We start from the raw sequence: 15,562 nt of genomic DNA, 5'->3' as shown, positions 1-15,562 counted from the left end.
ATTGCCATTTCTTTAAGCCAACATATCTTATGCCATCACGAGAATAATACAGGCAAACCCTAACTTATAAACATAATGCATTCTTGGAAATAGGTTTGTAAGTTGAATTTATTTTTATAATATATGGTTAATGTTTCTGCAATAAATTACCTTAATACAAAGATTAAAAATGCATAATTCAAAAATATTTGCAAAAGGCTGTTATTATTGCTTTTTCTAAACTTTTTTGACTTATGCAAGATTTTGGAAAAAATCCTTTTGTCTTTTATGGTTTCTTGGGGGGGGGGGGGGTTCTCTCCAGAATCTGGCTTCTGCAAATATCATTCTGCATCTTATTATCTATTCATGTAGTAGTAACAGACTGATTTGGAGGAAAATTGTAGATAGGAAGTTAAGTTAGTAATGATGTAATTTTTTTCATGTAGTACTATCATATTCTGTACATCCCTTTGAGGGTACATGACAGGAATTTGATGATGATGATTGATCTTATTATCTAGTCTGTCTATCTAGATAATAAGATGCAAAATCTATTCCAGATACCTTCCTAAAACACAAGTACTTAGTTTTAGTTTTCACAGCTTAGAGATTTGTAATATTGAAAGACCTACACAATTTTGATCTTAGAGGGAATCTCCTACTTTTTATCCATTGGAAGTTTTCAAGTGTTGAGTGGGAACTACCCATCTCCCTACCATATATCCAAGAGGAAGGAGTCTTACTGGGTTCAGCTTTAAGTGTCATACTTTTTGCATTCAAGGTTAACTTGATTACTGAATAGCTTTCTCCAACCTGTTATGTTGGGGAAAGTAATGCCCTTTATGTGGATGCCTCTACCATCATCTGTCATTCATGTAATAATGAGAGTCATAGAAAGACAGCTTTAACAAGCCATTGAACATCTTTAAAATGGGTGCTTGCAAATGGATTTAAATTTTCAGAGCAGAAGACAGTTTATGTGCATTTTTACCACAGATTATTATTATTATGGATGTGGTCTTCATCCTGACCCAGAACTCAGAATAGAATAAACTTTAATTCACTAGAAGCCAAGTTCTTGGCTTCTAGTGAATTTTTTCATATTTGACAAAATATTCAATTCCTTCCTTGCATGTGTTAGTTGTGAGATAAGTGCTATAAAACAAGAAACATTCTTCATACTTTATCTTTCACTTCTTGGGAATACTAATAGGTGTTTTTTGTTTCAGTTAGATCAAAATCTGGTCCCATGTATATGCTTCTGGCAGAGAGCTCTCATCACTAGACTCTGTTCACCATTTCCTGGTCTGTACATCATAGCAAATGAACCTCCTTTGTCACTTCAATGTGAACAGCTGTCTCTATTATACACTCCAAAAATAAAATCCCTACCAGACCATTCCACATGCCCAACTATTTTTTATCCACAGTGGGAGAATCTGTATAACATTCATCAGACTGCCATACATCCTTTGGTTTGTGAATAAAAGCTCTCTTACAAGCTCCAGATATTGTGATTAGACAACATAGCATAGACACCACTAAATACATTTCCATCATGGCTTTCATACATACCACCACGTGGCTTTTCTTTTTGCGGGCTACCCAAATTTTCCACTCCTCTTGTTGTGTTGTGTACAGCATTTCTTTCAAAGTTCATAGAAAAAAATATTTTGGTCTTGTGCCTGTTTCCACTGATAGTTCAAAATCAGAGACCTTAACTGAGATTTTCTGGTGTCTTTCCTGATAGCATATCTGCTCATATCCCACTAGAGTGTAACAAGTTTACTGCTGAGCAGTATGCAGTGAGGCTTGCATTAAAATACATAAGATGCATCACTACCAAAGGTGCATAATATGTATTCATATTTACAAAGTTTTCTACAGGTAATAAGATGTCTAGAGCTGCAGAAACATCCAGGACTCTCTTGAATCCAACATCCTCTATTATGGAAGTTACACTTGGATGTATGCTTCTGTTAGGTTCCAAACCGCATTCGGATTAAGGAAAAATGAGCTTGCAGATACTGCAGCTAGGTCAGCTTGTTTCTCAAGCTTTCACCATCTGCCTTTCCCATGCACCAATTACAGGTAGATGATCATAAGAAGTGGCAATTGCCATGGAATAGAGACCAGAGACCTTGGCTCTACATAAGTCATAGTTATCTTATGTAAATGAGAGAGAAGATATGAAACAGTTGCCTATAGAAGCAAAAAATGAGAGTAAGAAAGTAATGAATTGAGAAGAGCCATGATTGCAAATGAGTCAGTGAGAAGATTGTGCAGGAGGAATGGTGTGTGCAGTTTATACATGTATGAAGTGAATTCGGTGGATGAAAGAACTTATGGATTGCATTTCAGTGGTTTGAGAGTTAGATGTTTGGAGAGAGTGTGGTTCGATGAAAGGTTGGAAGTACAAGCCTAGTGAAACTAAATGCATTAGGTGGGATGTAGTCAAGTGTGATTTCAGCCACTCCTGAGACAAATAAATATGTACACAGAAATGATTATGCAATTGTGAATGCAGTTTTACAGGTTTCAAATCCAAATGAGTTGGTAACTGTGGTTCCTACGAGATGTTGAAATTGCATGTACATGAATGCCAGAAGTATCAGAAATAAAGGAGTGAATTTTTTGACATTGACTCTCTTAGCCAAAAATTATAGGCATTAGTGAGACAGAAAGTGATATAGTTATAAGAATAGAATGTAAAGGGTATTGTATTTTCAGGGAGAATAGAGGAAATAGGACAGGAGGTGGGGTATTGCTGATGATACATGAAACTTCAACCAACAAAATTAGAAGTTAAAGAGGATTTTAAGTCTGGGGAAGAGGGTTCATTTGAGGTTATCTGGTGTGAGATAGAGGCCAGTAAGACAAAATATATAATCAGCTAGTGCTATAGACAGGAGGTCCACAGGAAGATGTGCATGCCATGCATTAGCAGATTATAGCACAATGAGTGCAGGCTGAACGCTTATTATGGGGACATAGATTGGAGGAAGGAAAAGTGGCATGGCAGGATGGAAGTGGAAATTGCTATAGTTGCTAAGGTTTAATTACCTGCAACATCATGTCATAGAGGTGACCAGGGGTTCAAGAGTGCTAGATCTGATAATATCATCAGAAGGTGTACCCATAACCAAAGTAGACACTCTCCCTCCAGTCAGGAAGAGTGACCATGCACTCATGTACTGAGAGGTTGCTAAACATGTGGAATTCTCTGTTAAGAAGGGTTTATGTTGAACTATATTGGTAATTATGACAGACATTATGGGGACATAGATTGGAGGAAGGAAAAGTGGCATGGCAGGATGGAAGTGGAAATTGCTATAGTTGCTAAGGTTTAATTACCTGCAACATCATGTCATAGAGGTGACCAGGGGTTCAAGAGTGCTAGATCTGATAATATCATCAGAAGGTGTACCCATAACCAAAGTAGACACTCTCCCTCCAGTCAGGAAGAGTGACCATGCACTCATGTACTGAGAGGTTGCTAAACATGTGGAATTCTCTGTTAAGAAGGGTTTATGTTGAACTATATTGGTAATTATGACAGACTTAGGAAGCATTTTAGAGTAATGCAAAGGCTTGAGAAGTTGCAAGAAAAGGAAGTCAATAATGCATGGGAATTGGTCGGGGATTGTTTGACAGAAGCAGTCTCAGACTGCATATGCACAGTCAGTGGGATAAACCAGGTGTGGATGAGTAGGGGTATAAAGCAAAAGCTGCAAAAAAAAAAAATGTGGAGGGAATATAAAGAAAAAGTGATCATCATACTCGTGGACAGTATACAATGTGTAAGCAAGAAGAGCAAGTACTATGGTAAGATAGGCCATATTTCATTATGAGAGAAAATTAAGTTGCCAAGTGATCACTTTGCAAAGATGTATTATCCAGAGTTTGCAGTTAACGTGACAGAGTCTGATGCTGGAAATGACTTACATGAACAGGAGGTGCTCAGCATATTAAAAAATATCAGTGTGAATACAACAGTGGGCCTGGACTGTATGTCAACTCGTGTACTGTGAGAATGTGCAAGTGAACTGGCAGTGTCTCTGAGGAAGTTGTTACATCTGAGTCTCAGCTCTGGCAAGGTTTCAAGTGAATGGAAAGAGGACAAAATAATTCCAAGACCAATTAATATCTGAGGAGTGGTAGTTTGGAAAAGTTAGTTAAAGGTAAAATCCAGCAGTGTGTAGAAGAGAATAAAACACTCTATAGTGGGCAGTATGGCTTTATATAAAAGTAATTGACTATGTTTATAATAGAGTGACAGCAGAATTAGATAAAGGAAATGGTTACACCATGACACTGCTGGACTTTGACAGAATACTGAATAAAAAACCGTTACAAAGGTTGGAGAAACTGGGAATGAATATGAAACTTTTATAGAACATGAAAAGGAAATTTTTAATATGTAATGAATAGAGAGAGAATTAGAGGTCACCCCTGTAAGTTGTGTAAGAGTATGGTAAAGGTGTGAGGACTAGAGGTGCATGGATAGGGAGACTGGCTGACAACACACCAGAGAGAAGTATATAGTGGAATGGAATCTCGGAGAATGGGAGTAACGAGTAACTGGTGGAGTGCCTCAGGGTTCTGTCCTGGGGTGACTATTTAATTTTCACATCAGCAATATAGGGAGAGATTTTAAAGGGGGGATGGGGTCGGCTGTTTGCTGATGGTGTAAAACTGGGGAGGTCAATAATTGATAAAGGTGATGTAGATATTCTACGGTTTGATTTAAATAAATTGGCATTGTGAGAAAAAGATAATAATTGTCAATTTAATGTTGCAAAATGTAAGATTATACACTTTGGGTTGATAAGGTTATATACTATGTATTACAATAATAGTACTGGATCACAGGTCCAATACTCTCCCACTCCTGAATGAATGGAACAGCTTGCCAGATGTAGTTGATTATCCCAACAGGGAATGATTTAAAGAGAGATTTGATAGGTATTGTATGAATAATAGTTATTGTGGGTCTCCTACAATGAGTCTTTTGGCTTCATGGAGATACCCTATATAATAACGATATTGTTATGACTACTGAATTAAAAATGTTAACAATGGAAGAAGAATTAAAACTAATTTGAGAAGGAGAAGATGCAAAAAATTCTTTAGCAGAGAGAGAGATTGTAAACAGAAACAAGAATTGGTCTTATTTAAAAATACAAAGAGAACAGAAAACTTGGAAAAATTATATCATGCTTTGCTACAATTCAGCTGACATCAACAAATTCTTAAAGAACATCTTCTGTTGCAATGTGCTTTTGTGTGAAAGTTTATTCAAAAATTTTTACTCATCTTTGAATGCATTCTTTTTTTATTTTCTTTTTTTGAATAAAAATAAAATGTAATATAAATGTAAATCAAAGTGTATTAAACTGGTTTGCTCTTTTTTATATTACTTTTTCCTGAATGAAATATAAAAACACATACCATTTTACACTCCAAATACATCGATTTAAACATGGATAATCAAGATAATATCTGTATAATCACCTACACACACACACACACACACACACACACACACACACACACACACACACACACACACACAGCATGAGGAAAAAGTCACTTGACAGATGGTATTACAAATGACAATTACATTGTATAAATACTGATGGTAATCAGTTCGAACATTTTTAACTCTATGTAAAATGTAATGTATTTCAGATTTTTATTTTATTTCATCTTACATTTATAAATACATCTAACTGTAAAGTAATTTTTGTCTCACTCTGTATATATAAAAGGGTGGTCTGAAAAGTTCTCGGCCTAACAATGAAAAGGTGAATTTATAATTTCAAAATTATTTTTATTTTTCAACATAATCTCCCTTAAGACTAATATATTTATTCCAGCGATGCTCCAGTGCCATTATCTCATCCCTGTAGCGGTTCTCAGTAAGATCTGCAAAATACCCCTCTACAGCTGTAATTACCTCTTGATTCGAAGAAAAACACTGATCAGCGAAGAAGAGTTTCAGTGTTGGGAAGAGATAGAAGTCAGAGGGAGTCAAATCTGGGAAATAGGGTGGATGTTCCAACAATTCATAGTGCAGATCCCTTAATTTTCCAATTGCCAAAACACCTTTGTGGGCAGGTGCACTGTCCTGATGAAAGATGATTTTTTCTTCTGCAAACTGGGTCTTTTCTCACAAATTTTTTCGTCTAGTCTGGTTAAAAGATCAGAATAATATTCCCTGGTTATTGTTTTACCCTTTTCAAGATAATTAATAAACAAAATGCCATGACCTTTCGTGCTGATGGAACCGACTTTGTCTTCTTTGGCGCTGAACAACTGGCTTCTGTCCTCTGTTTGGATTCTGATGTGTTATGGTGAATCCATAGTAATAAATCGACACACAAAATCAGTTTTGTTCTTGTTAAAACACTCCAAGCACTTTTCACAGATTTTCGTGCAAGTGGGTTTTTGATCTGCTATAAGCAAGGGCAGCACCCATCTTGCGCAAAACTTTTTCATTTGCAATTCTTCATGCAAAATATATCCTTCACATTCTTTTGAAATGCCTATAGTCTTAGCAATTTCACACACTTTGACTTGCCGGTCATCTAATACCATATCGTGCACTCAATCAATGATTTCTGGTGTTGTTACACTTTTGGACGTCCTTCACATGGATCATCTTCAAGGCTGGTATGGCCATGTTTAAACTCAGCAGCCCATTTCTTTTATAATGGATACTCAATTGTATCCATTTCAAAGGATACAGGCAACACTTTTGCTTCACACAGTTGTATAAAACAAACTACTTGATAGAATGACTTGCAATTTCACATGAATGCTTATGACAGATGTACCAACTTGGGGGGGAACTTGCTGATAGTGTTGTCATCTATGGCCGAGGCCGAGAACTTTTCAGATCACCCTCGTATATATATTTTTAATTTAATTGAGTATAATACAAAGCAAACGAGTATAATATAAAATTGAATGCAAATTAAATTTTCTCCAATTAAAATTTACATATATAAATTATTTCTGTTCAAGTTATTTTCTTAAATAAAAATTCTTTATAAAATAAAATAATTTTTGTAAACTTTTAGACTGAGACCTGCACTCGACATCTAGTCTAGACTCAGACTCGTTGAATCTCAAAACACTAAGTGTTTTGAGATTCAGTGGAATCTGATCCGGCAAAATACCGATGTTCAATACTCGCTTTCTCATGGTGCACCTCATTGATAAGCATCTACCTACATACCAATTTGGACCTTGTCAACTAGATTGCAATCTGTATTGATTTAGAAAAAAAAAAAAATGAAATTTCATATGAGCTGGAATATTGCCAGGTTAAACAAAGTGCTCTGCTGTTTTTGTCACTGAACTAGGGAAAACAGTAAAAAAATCATCTACTGAAAAAACCATTATCAGAATTAAAGATGGGCATCATCATTGTGAGAAGTGAAGTGGAATTCACAGAAGAATTACTGCAGTATCATGTTAACATAATTACCATTACTGAAACTAAGACCAGAACAAGTGAGATGCTGTTAAATGATAAATTTAAGATTCTATATGATATATTCTAGCAGTAGCAACCAGGGAAAGGAAGGAGTAGCTACCTATAAAGGTAATGCTAATGACACAAGTGTATGCAGGGGATTTGAAATAGGAAGTGATTGCCATTTGATTTTAAGCAAGATAAAAATACATATCATATATTTTAAAGAAAAATATGTGCAGAAGTTTTAAAATGAATCAAAGTTGAGCAGCTTTCAGAGGTGAACTTCATGCTCAAATATACAAAACTTAGTCAAGAAAAACTGGAACTTCCATTTTTTTTTTTTTTTTTCTTGAATAATGTTTGTGTATTTTAATACAAGATCCAAACGTTGGAGACTCAGTAAAATCTGAAGAAAACATTGATCAGCTTAGCCAGGGAGGTATTTTATTATGTTATCTGAAAATAACAAATGTCAGAACTTTATAGTTGTTTAAGAGATACTTGTGCCATTAGAGATTTATTTAAGGCCTTATATTTCAGCCTAAATATTACAGGCCATCATCAGTGGTGACAATAGTTAATTATAAAGTAGAACATGAACAATGGATTGATTTGAAAAAGTAAGAGCCGCATGATTTTATACATAAAACAATGCAATGGTATAACTGACGAAATATTGCAATATTAATTATTCATTAGCTATTTAAAATTAAAAAATATCAATGTGTGATTAGAATAAGACTTTCCCATATCTTAGATAGAGATAGGACAGTGAAGTAAGGCCTCAACACTTTCTTTAAACAAACATTCAAATTTTTACTGCCATCAATGAAGTAAGCATGTTTCAGACCATTGGATATTGTGGTCTGTCTTTATTCCTTGCTGTACCAAGCCAGATTTCTCAGAATTACTGTGGTTAATATAAGATTGGTGTTCTTGTATTCTCTTTTCTACAGAGCATCCATTTTGTCCCAAGTAAGAATAATGACAGTCACAAGGAATTTGATGGACACCAGGAAGAGCTAGTGAAGACAGTTTATGTTTTGAAGATGGAAACCATGTTGATAATCTGTTGACAGGAAGAAAAGTAGCCACTAAATTGTGTGGGATTGGAACTCAACATTCTGTTTCCTCGTTATCTGAGCTTGGATTATAAGAATTAAAAAGCTGTTGTGTAGCCCTTTCTGAGAAGCCATTGAGTTTCATAGAGCTTCTGTAGCTCAGTCAGTATAGACGAAGTCCTTTGGCTGGAAAGATCTGGATTCGATTCCCCTCCGAGACGTGAGGAACCTTTATCTGGTCTCTTTTAACGAAAGGCGAGTTAACTGGTCTCATATGGAGGTAGAAGGTTTTTCATCCCTCAGAACAGGCAAACCAATCCTGTGAACACATGTGAATCTACAATCATAAAATACATGCTTAATCCCTCATTAGGAGGGCTCAACCCATCCTAAGGGACAAGGAGGGAAAGTGGTGAAAAACCCCATATGAAATAAATAAAAAATTGAGTTTCATATATCATTTGATGTTTAAGAGTTCCTGTTCTAATTGTTGAGGTGTAGAACAAATAGTATGAGCACGTTGCAATAAAGTTTTTATAATTCCAGTCTTCTGTGATGGATGGTGAGCTGATTGCTGTTGAATGTAGCATCCATTGAAAGTAGACGTTCAATAAATGGAAGTAATTAACTCACTTGATGGTGAGCAGAGGAGTAGAATAATAAAAAAGCCAATTTGTTGTTCTTTTTCCACTTCCATAGTAAATTTAATTTTGTGGATGTAGATTGTTTATATGAGATAAAAATGTAGATAATGTGTTTTCATTATGGGACCAGATAACAAAATCTTCATCTATATAATGAACCCCAAATAGAGGCTTGAAGGTGTATGGACAAGAAAGGGATATCTTCTAAATGTTCTAAATAGAAGTTAGCAATTGCAGGAGAGAGTGGAAACAGTACGTTGATTTTCAATCCCATACATTTCTGGGATTTTAGAATCCATTTCCAGAATTCTTAAGAAATACAGTTGAGTGGTTACTTTTCTTTCTATTAACAAATTATCAGCATGGTTTCCATATTCAAAAGATAAACAATCTCCTCTAGTTCTCTCTAATATCTACCAAGTTTCTTATGAGTGACATCATTCTTGCTTTGGACAGACTGGACGCTCTGTAGAAAAGAGAATACAAGAACTCCAATCTTGTATTAGCAGGAGTAAATCTGAGAAATCTGGCTCAGGACAGCAAGGAATAGATATAGACCACAATATTCTGTGGTTTGAAAAATGCTTACTTCTTTAATGTGGTATAAATTTGAATTTGTTTAAAGAAAGTGTTGAGGCCTTACTTCACTGTTCTCTCTCTATCTAAGATATGGGAAAGTCTTATTCTAATCACACATTAATATTTTTTTAATTTTAAATAGCTAATAAATAATTAATATTGCAATATTTCGTCAGTTATACCATTGCATTGTTTTGTGTTTAACATCATGTGGCTCTTACTTTTTCAAATCAATCCATAGTTCATGTTTTACTGCCATCAATGAAGATTGATGGCAGTAAAACATGAACTATGGATTGGAAGATGAAAATTAACTATTGTCACCACCAATGTAGGCCTATAATATTCAGGCTGAAATATATGGCCTTAAATAAATAGTATTACTTATTCCTTGTGTTAATTTAAAGAAAAGAACTTTATGATAGATTTATGAAATTCAAGAGGCATTTGAGGAAAAGAAAAAAATCATATCCACTGATGTTGCAAATTTTGTTAATTTTTTAGTGTTTTCAGATATGAGGTAAATAAAAACTGAATCTACTGATATTGCAAATTTTGCAAATCTTTTAGTTTTTGACAGATATGAGGTAAATGAAGAAGTACACAGTGATCATTTAATTTGCCAACATATGCCAGGATGCACCACTTCAGAAGCTAATTTTATAAAGTTATGGATAGTTTTATTCAAAGAAAATAAATTTTAATGCAGTAAGTGTTGAAATAAACACAGATAGAGCAAAAGTCATGATTGATTCAAAACAAGGATTTGTTGCATGTATTTAGGCTGTACTGAAATCAATGATATTCCTTAAAGTAAAAATGTGATTCTGTCTCTTTTTATTTAGCAACATTTTACAAAAAGTAAAGAAAAAGAAAAAAAAACTGGTAGTGACAGTAGATTAATTCCCCATTTTCACCATTTAGTGATATTACCTTTCTTTGGAATTGTGATCATCATTGCTTGCTTTTCTCCCTTGTCTTGATATCTTTTCACTTTCTCTCTCTCTCCAGCATTATTAAAGATCACTTGCAATTTATCAGCACCAATTGCTTTAGTTGTCCTAAACATTTCCATTATTATATTATAATTGTCATATGCCTTTGCAGTCTTCATTTTTTCTGTTACATTCACTATTTCATATTTTGGTATTGTATTGGATCTAGTGTAATGTTTCAGTCCACACTTACAGGAGGTTTCTCCATTATTGTACTATCTTGTTATGTCAGTTATATTGTTTTCTATATTTAAAATCCCATCAAAGTGCTCTCTCTCTCTCCTTCTCTCTTTCAACATATCTTATCTCTCTCTCTCTTTCAACATGTCTTATATTCTTCAGTTAGCAGCAAACCACTTTTATCCCTTATTGAACTTTTTTTTTGCTTCCTTCTTTCAGAGCATATTTTCCATGTTTTTTCCATCATGCAGTTTTCTAGTGTGGCCTAACTGCAGTCTTCTGTGCTTTTTCTGCGATTATGAAGACAATTTTTTTTTTATCTTCTCTTGTCAATCTTTTAACTGACTTGACTTCCTAGAACTATATAATTTTTAAAATGAATTTTTCTGAGGATTCACATTTTAGAACAGCATTTTAATTGCATGACTTTCTTCTATGAGATTCCACATCTTGTTTGATAACCAATCTTCGTTCTTTTTTTTATCTTTCTTAGTACACACAGTCTCTTACCATCTCATTATATTATATACCATACTAAAATTTTTAGTATAATGGGATGGCAAGAGTCATCTTGTTATATACGATATTTATAAACCTCGAATATAACATTAGTGCCATGGATTGGCTAAGCATTATTTTTCTATTTCGATTTATTTTTTATATAATATTAAACCCTGCTCTACAGAAGCTCTAGAAACCAAACAGAATTCTTTTCAAACCACTTCAGGCCTCCAGTAAGCAAACTGGTAGTCTCACAGCAGGCAACAAAATTCATCTACCAGCTGAAGGCATTTACAAACGTTCATGTCCGCAGCACAATTTTAACCTGCAGCCTATTGGTTGAAGAGTGGATACACTAACCCAAAGGTTCCCAAACGTTTTGCCGTCACACCTCCCTTTAGTGTAATCTTAACGTATTCACCCTACCTAAAAATCTAAACACTAAAATGAACACAAATGAACAACGAAAACAATACAATAAATTTAATTTTTTATTAAAGATATGAAAAATAAAAATGTTCAAATTAAAACAAAAATAATTATTTATCCCAAACAATTATAAAATAATTATATAATTTTTTCATAACTACTTTAATGAGATGGATGTTGCTGCTTTTGGCCAGTTAGGACAGAAAATTGAGAAACAGTCTTTGACAGTGCTAGGTGAATGCCATGTCTGGCATCTGATCAATTTCTAAACTTTCTCTTCACACTGACTAATGTTGATAATCCAGATTTGGGTGGATAGATTGTAGCAAATGGAATTATAGCTAAAAGAGCATTACTTGCCAAAACTGGGTATGCTTCCATTTGGGAACACCAGAATTCATCAAGATTTTGAATATCGAAATTTTGCCTTAGCACAGATTTACTCTGTAGTTTGATGAGATCATCCTTCTTCTTATATCAGCTTCATCCATCAAATCCAGATTGATTTGATTTGTAGGTGTAAAACTTCAACAAGTTTGCTGTAAGTGAAAGGAGTGTTTGTACCTCCTCATGTTACTCACTTGAAACTAGTCTTTTAGAAAAGGTGGAGTTATTGTAACAATGTTCAACTAAAAGATACTTCACATCTTGCTCTGTCCCTCCCCAGGGACAGAGCAAGATGTGAAGTACCTTTGGAAATCCCTGCACTAATTACACATCAAACCAGGCTGGCAGTTATCAGGAATTTAATGATATATCATGATAAATATAGTGTGTTTTCGTGGCTGAATTGAATAAGTGTGGTAACAAACTTGATAAAAAAATCTGCAGTAAAAAGATTAAAGCTATGAAAATAGATAGGAACATGGAAAACATCAGCTTCATTCTCACTGGGAGACCTATAGAAGTAGTAAAACATGTCAGCTATTTTGACAGTTTTTAATGCAGTTGCAAATTAAATATTGAAATTATTATTATTATTATTATTACATAACACCTCTAGGGAGTCCAAAGACTTATGAAGGGAGGGCACCTACTCTACAACTCTGTCACCACCTCAATTCACCAACTACAACAAACCGCAACCCCACTGATGCCATCTACCACCCACCATCCCCACCACTATTTTCACAGACAATCACAAACATGCATGACCACAGCAGGATTCAAACCCACAGCCTTTTACCTAGAGAGCGGATACGCTAACCACTCGGCCAACCAGGCTGGCTGATAGATAATAGAATAAACAAAACTAGTATGATGAAGAGCCTGGAATAAATCTATTGAATAAGAAATTATCCAAAACACCAGCAGTATTCAATATGGTGGTACAACCAGATAGTGTTTTATCCTATAGATCTGAGAGATGGTTAGTAATGAGTTCATCAAAGACAACACACCACAGATATGAGAAAAGTTAGAGGAGAAAAAGCAGAATCCTGTTACAAATGAGATATTAGGAAAGAACATGACATTAAAAATGTCATGTTCTTTCCTAATATAGAAGAACAGAGTGTATATATAGAAGGTGGAAGAAATTTTACATAATAGGTTTTTGATGCAAGAAAACCACCTAGAAGATGATGCAGAATCTAAGTAGATTATTTCACCTAATATTGTCTTAGAAGACTGAAATGTTAGATGTTATCATGTTGGAGATATGACAAATAAAATAGTACTACCTGATTAAGCTGGTAGTATTGTAAACTTAATCAGGTAGTGCCACTGTGGTATCATGTATACCCCCCCCCTCCCCTTGAAGGATATATACATATCAGGAATTGGTAATAATGATAATTACCAATAGTAATAATAGTAATTTTTATTCTATACATTTAGAATCAAACCTATATAGAATACCTATAGAAAACTGTTGGCTATGATATTCATCTAGTTAATCAGGGTTAATATCTGATGTTTTTAAAATATTTATAAATGATTTAAACACCTGATTTGGATGTAGCGTTGGAGAATAGAGTACATACACACAGTTAATTGATTACTTGCTTAGAGTGAATGTGAAAAATCTATATAAAAAAAGGAATGAATGGAGTTCTTATTCCATTTATTAAAGGCTCTTATAACTGTGTGTCTTGTTTCCTTAAGAAATTTCAACTTCCAACAACATATATGCTATCTGATCGATAGTATCTGGATACCTACTCGAAACTGTAATCAGACTTTCCCTGTGACTCACTTTTTAGTAGTGGACATTAATATTGGGTGAGTCCACCCTTTGCTTCTATGACAGCTCTAACTCTGCCAGGGAGACTTTCTACCAGGTGTCTGGGCCGGCCAGTCCATTTCTGGAACTTTGTTGTCCACAAACCATTCCCTCACAGACCTTGCTTTTGGCAGGTAGCATTGTCATGCTGATACAGACAATAATCGTCACCGAACTGATCGTCTACCATAGGCAGTATGCATTGGATCAAAATGTCCTTGTACCCTTTCGCATTTATATTTCCATGGTGTTACGAGAGGGCTCAGTCCATTCCATGAAAAACATCCCCATGCTGTAACGCCACCCCCTCCAAATTTTACTCTTGGCACTACACATGCTTGTAGGAATCGTTCTCCAGGCATCTGCCACACCCAGGCCCTCCCATCAGACTTTCACATGATAAAGCATGAGTCATCACTCCAAATCACGTTTCCAGTTGTCCACTGTCCAGTGGCATCGCCTTTTACACCACTGCAGGCTGTGCTCAGCGTTCACAGGAAAAATGTTTGGTTATGGGAAGCTTCTCAACCATGGAACCCCCATTCCTCTTAACTCTCAATGTACAGTCATGGTGCTGGTCGGAAAGATAGTAGCACTACGGAACTCCCAGGTGATTGTTTCACTCGATGTCTGGCAATTTCCATATGTCTTCTTCAAAACCACCTTCAACGCTCGATGGTCCCTGTCTGTCATTAAACACCGCCTACCTGACCATAGTTTTGTTGTGGTTGTGCATTCATCCACTTCACAATCACGTCACCAGCTGTTGACTTGGCAACTTGAGGAGGGTTGAAATGTCTCTTACAGATTTCTTACTGATGTGGCAACCAATAACTAGTCCATGTTCGAAGTAACTGGGCTCCCTTGACCTACCCATTCTGCTCGTACTTCTTATCACTGAACAACACACAGCTCCATGTCTCCTTTTATACCGGTAAGTGAAAACTGACGTCTAATGACATCTAGATGTCAGTTTACAAATTACAGAGGGGTATCGGGATACTTTAAATCAGATAGTGTATAACTATCAACCAAATCAACCTACTTTAACTTCTCCTAAAGATACAATTCGTCAGTTGTGTTGTTACTTGGTATCTATCAAATTCCACATAACTATAACTTAATCCTGTTTTGGGCATATGGGTCGAGCAATTTTAAAACATATTTCAGAACACCAAACTTATATTCAACTGATTACATGTTAGAAGTCCAGCCTTGCAGAACACTGGATTAATGGCACTAACTACAGGGTGCTTTGGAATGATTGAATGTCACTGCATAAGATACATCCATAATTATTTCTCGATGGACACTGAAGTAGATCAACCTTGATTATCCATTAAAAAATTCAATTTAATGTCCATATTAACAAAGAAATAAAATAATTTCACTTTAAATACTTACTTGTGACTGATTTTATAAGTAGATTGTTTATTTGAGAACTTTTTCTTCTTTTATATAATGTTGCTTGGCAATACTTCAAC

The 15,562-nt window shown here is 35.1% G+C and overlaps 1 protein-coding gene across 2 annotated transcripts in view; it reads left to right on the top strand.

Annotated features, from left to right (window-relative positions):
- LeuRS (Leucyl-tRNA synthetase) overlaps positions 1-15,562 on the top strand; it is a 388,197-nt gene that overhangs the window by 316,894 nt on the left and 55,741 nt on the right. The gene's annotated exons all lie outside the window — the stretch shown is intronic.

The sequence above is a fragment of the Typopeltis vanoorti genome, chromosome 7 (genome assembly GCF_054136105.1).
Source record: "Typopeltis vanoorti isolate ZY-2024b chromosome 7, IOZ_Tvanoo_1.0, whole genome shotgun sequence".
In the NCBI taxonomy this organism is placed as follows: domain Eukaryota; kingdom Metazoa; phylum Arthropoda; class Arachnida; order Uropygi; family Thelyphonidae; genus Typopeltis; species Typopeltis vanoorti.
The sequence above is the reverse complement of the archived record's forward strand: the minus strand, read 5'-3'. Positions and strand labels throughout refer to the sequence as shown.